At 43.8% G+C, this 5138-nt stretch overlaps 1 long non-coding RNA gene across 2 annotated transcripts; it reads right to left on the reverse strand.

The window, feature by feature from the left end:
* Positions 1 to 430: 430 nt before the first annotated feature.
* LOC120695613 lies at positions 431 to 2626 on the reverse strand. 2 transcript variants are annotated; one of them, XR_005683784.1, is made up of 3 exons: positions 1990 to 2626; positions 871 to 947; positions 431 to 802 (listed from the first exon to the last, which is right to left on the reverse strand). It is a non-coding gene; the product is annotated as an uncharacterized LOC120695613 (long non-coding RNA). The 2 variants fall into 2 exon arrangements; XR_005683761.1 differs by having other exon boundaries at positions 431 to 947.
* Positions 2627 to 5138: the final 2512 nt, after the last annotated feature.

A 5138-nucleotide genomic window follows, 5' to 3' on the forward strand; every position in this document is an offset into this window, starting at 1 on the left:
GTGATTGCAGTTGTGTGAGGAAAAATAGACTTTGGCCGTAGACAAGGGAGATAAAGAGGACCTTTTTCTATTATAAACTAGTAAAGTGCACGTGCTGCATGCACGTGTTTTGATTATTTGCAATTGTTATTTGATGTTTTTTTTCATAATTTTTAAACTTTTATAGAAAGCTGAAGCAGTCGATTACACATAGGTTTTTTTAATTTTTTTCCCCTAATTGGCCAATTATATTCTTTGTTTTCTTGAAAAAGATGATTTGCCCAATTATTGTCGCGCTGTCCCCATCCGTTCATTAGGCGGTACAAGGTCATGATCAGATTTCACTCAACAATTTTTTCTTACTGAAAACATACCATTTAACGAATCATAATTTTATTGATATAGAACAATCAGTCTCTAACTATAAGTGCAAGGATACATGCAACACAACTGAAAACTGCAGCAGACAGATTGATAGATTAAAGATACTGGTTGCCAAAAATTTTATCAGCAACATAGAGCATGTATAGTCAAGTTGCAGAAATTTTAAGACGGCGTGCACCAGAATAAAATTGAGCAAGGACCCAAATATTTCTGAACATGAACATCTAGTTTGAATGAAGCAGATTTCCGAGCCCGTCTCATCATGCAGTTCACTGCCGTAGCGCCACAACAACTTGAAACGAACGCAAGGCCACATCTCTTTCTATCTTGACCAAAAGGATCTCACCAAACCACACACGGAGAAAAAGCTGCGACGTCCGGCTCGAACGAGGGGCTCTCTGTTATCGCTTTCGCTTCTTAGCTGCCCGGCTCCTCGTACCTGCTGGTTGACCATGCTGCTCATGGCCGACTTTAAGCGTACGAGACAGCTGAGCGTTTTCTGCTCACCTGGCAAGCTTCCTCTGATTCTGATGACTTCAGCACTTCCCAGCTTAGCTCTGAAATATTTCTCTTGACTCCTACTCCTGAAAAATAGATTTTACTGACAATATGATTTGGAATCCAAAATCAATATTGTATGCAGATTTTAATGAACAAACAATAGGCATATTAATTATTTTGTTTCTTTCTAAAAATAACAAATAGGTTGTTCTGTTACCCACTCTAATGTTATAACTATGTAACTTAACAAGGATGAGAATATACTTTTCACTATAAGTGTCTTTTACTGACAGTTTATATCAAGATGGGAAGTAGCTTGAGCTCTCAAGCACATTAACTATGTCATCCAAGCAGCTGCGGAGCACACAAGCAGGGATGACCATCGCCATGTATTTTTTTTCCCACCAGAAGCTTCCACTTATGGTTCATCATGTGGTCACCATTGTGCATCCATCCCAATTACGACCACACTGTGTCCTAAAAATCCTAGAAAAAATAAATATACAAACCATGCAGGAGAATGTAGATGTGCATGTGTTTTTGGCAACAATAATCCACAGTTTGCTTTAATAGTGCATCTACTTCTCTAGCACCTGAAAGTGTCCTACTTACACATGATTGTCTAAAGAAATAGGATGGAATTAATCACGAAGAGTCAACTTGACTGAGATAACACAGTAAAAAGAAGAGAAACTCAAAGCGCCTCTCATGCACAAAGAGGAATCAGTGACCTTCCACTGTGGCCGAAAATTATGCCATGCAATTGCCATGGGATTCGACGATAGCATCTAGTTTCCATTTACATTTTTTTTTACAGATATTAACATCAAATCATTTGTAATTTATCCCTCTCAATCGATAGTGTCAGTTTAATGTGAGCTTAGTCAGATGGGCTGACAGAACTAACAAATTATATGCTAGTGGTATCTAAGTTGGTGTATGGGCTCTGGGCGGCAGCTAACTCGGGATACTAATCATTCAATACAATTCTTTGAATTCAAAATTTCGTCAAGAACATGGCAGTAGTCGCAACTCAGATGTTTCAATGGGTAATTTCAACAAGCACCTAGCATGCATCGGTGAGAGGTGCGTACTGCTTAGAGGCGTACATTGTCACATCGATACCTTAGTATTCAGCAACGTTGCCGGCGATGACTGTCATCAGGATTGCAGATTTGCAGATCCCGGCACCAGTACAACTGCCCGCCGCCGAGGATAGGGGAATCGGAGCAAGGGCCTGGACTCCCGCTGCACCGGCGCTTCCAAGACCTGGACGTTCCGGCGGCCGGCGGCCCGGATCCTTCCCCAGTCTTCGGGCGACAGCTAGGGCGCTCACCGGTGGAGGTGACCTCGGCGCTGCTCCATCGCGACGGTCCAAGCCGCGGGCACCCGCTGCACCGCTCGGTCGTCCTCGTCGGCGCCGGCGGCCAGCTCCCCGCGAGTCCCTCGGCGAGCAGCCACCCGAGCACGCGCGAGCACCGCTCCATCACGAAATTCCAGGCAGGGCCGTGCCACGAGGCCCGGGCAACGGCGAGGGTGGGGGCGGTGGCGCGCGGCCGTCATCGGGCGGCAGTGGCGTGAGCGTGGCGAGCGGGAGGAGGGGAGGTGGCGTGCGCGCGACGAGTAAGGAGGCGGTGGCGCGCGGGCGCCAACAGCCCGCGGTGGCGTGCCCGGCGAGTGGGAGGAGAGGAGAAAGCGGTGGCGCGCGGCGAGCGGGAGGAGGGGAGGGCCGTGGCACGGAGCAGAGGCAAAGTAGAAGGTGAACGGGGACGCGGGTGGGAATGCGAGTCATCGTTGAAAAAAAATTAGGTTTTTTTTGGCAGAAACGTGTTACACTCAAAATTGTCATGACTTAAAAAAACAGAATAAAGATCAAAATAATCAATTCAATATTAAATTTTTATTTTGCAAGTTTGGCATGTATAACTATTGTGCAGGACATAAAGATTGTTTTGAGATATTTTGGACATGATTTCATCAATGAGATAAAGAATGCCTCAAAACAGCATTAAGATGAGGCCAAATCATAAGTTTGAGTGCACCAAGATGAAGCTATTGTCGAGACGATCGAAACGGATATATGGATCGCCTAATTTGGAGTCCGGACGTAGGAGATATGGCACCTGCAAGTTTTTGTCCGGGTAAATCCAGTATGACCGGTTTTGGCTGCTATGCGCCGTAATAAATCTGGTATGTTACCGGTCTGACCGGTTTTTAGCAGTTTAGTCCGAATTAGAGTTGTAAGTTGATTATAGGTCGGTTTTTAATGTATTTTCGACAGACCTTTCCACCATATAAATATAAATATAAAGGGTCACGATCGATTGAGGGAACAACCCAATCGAATCTATCAAATCAATCTATTTTTATTGTTTTTACCTTTCTCCCTCATTAGCCTACTTTTTCAACCTCGACATGCTGTTCTTCTCTCGTCTCCATGGCGTTTGAGGACGCTCTAGCTGGCCTGCCGAGCCTAGAGCAACCCTACGCGCGCTTGCCCCGACGGGGTCCCTCCCAAATGAGCGTTCGTCGGATCGCCGCCGTTCTGCACGGCAATCGGTCTGACCGGTTCCTCTTACCGGTCTGACCGCTCCACGCAGGAGGCGCTGCAAGGAGCCCCTCCTCGCGCCGCGCAATCTAGTGCGTTCGTGTATTGACCAGAAAAGACGTCAACACAAATTGGCGACTCCACTGGGGAAGAAAATCTAGCTATTATGGCCGATCTACCAAACTCCAGTGATATGATGGCACTTGAAGGATTACTTGAAGAACTACTCAAGTATATCCATGATTATATACTTCCTCACTGTTATCGGGTAACGGAACAAGGCGTCATCACGATGAAAATATTTGCCATCAATGAATTGAGGATGTACGATCTACCGAAGCATAGTAAGTCCACAACCAGCTTTATAAGTGATTTGCTTAATTTTGTGGATGATCTGATTGATAAAAAGAAAAGTGTAAATCTAATTTTTGTTATTCAAAAGTCGGCTATTGAGAAGCCAGCTAACAATCCTTACAAAAGTTTGCTTGATGTTACTGGTCAAGATACAATTCGGCCGTCTCAAGCCAAAATTATTGAACCAAATTCCCCTAACAAGTATACGGAAACCAATTCTAGTACTTCTACGCTCGGGGAGCAACAAAACAAAGGCAAATGCACTGGTTGTACCGCAACCGGTCTGACCGGTTCTCCAACTGGTCTAACCGCCCCTCCCAAGGTTTCGCAAAATAAATCAAAGCCAAAGATGGTTAAGCCCAAGAAATCAGAGATTGGTGTTTGGAAAACTGTTGAATCCAAAAGCCGTCGTAAGCATGAAAAAGAAAAGCCAAAGCCAAATAAGAAGGTTCCGGCTACATCCTCAAAACAAAAGGATATCAAACATGCTAGTCAGGCTAAAAATTCCAAGCAACCAAAATCTGTTCCAAAACAGAAATTCTATAATCAGAATCGGCAATGGAATTATGCTCCTATGTCAATGCCGTTTCCGTCATATGGATTCCCTATGAATATGTCATGGCGTGTTAATTTCAGTCTGCTTTATTCTTGTGCACCATAGTTTCATAATTCATATATGCCGTCTCTTCCTACATATTTGTGTCCAAATTATATTACTTATAGGGAGCCGGCAATTAGTGAGACATCACCTACAAAGAGTGACCGTTTTGATCTTAAAAATCGGCCTATGCAGAAAAGGAAACACAAGGTGATCAAACAAGTCTATCGTGTCAAAAAAGATGGACGATTGAATAAAAATTCAGATTTGACACAAGATAAAGAAAAGCCGACCGTTAAAGAAACATCGGCTAGTTCTATTAATAAAATTGTCCCTGATATTGAACATGTTTCAAATGATATGGCTGAACAATGTTCAAGTTCGGCTGGGGGGCAAAATAAGAGCAATCATATCGGTTCTGGTACGATCGGTCTAACCGGTTGGTCCGACCGGTCCGATCTGTCTGAAACTAGGAATTCTGGTGGTGTAAAAAATAGAACCAAGCCGGCCTTTGAGGAGCTTCTGGATAAATACAAGAAGATATCTAAACAAAAACCAAGCAATCAATTGGAAGGCAAACAAAGAAGGAATTCTTCACCATCAAGATCAAGAAAGCATCAACGGTCATCGTATTGGTCTTCATCATTTATTCCGTCGATGCATGTGCCATGGAATGCATATTTAGGTATACCCAGTTATAATTTATGGTTTTGATATAATCTTTGGTTGACATGTTATGACTATCAATCTCGTACTTATGCCTTACCAAGGGGT

The sequence above is a fragment of the Panicum virgatum genome, chromosome 1K, assembly GCF_016808335.1.
Source record: "Panicum virgatum strain AP13 chromosome 1K, P.virgatum_v5, whole genome shotgun sequence".
NCBI lineage: Eukaryota > Viridiplantae > Streptophyta > Magnoliopsida > Poales > Poaceae > Panicum > Panicum virgatum.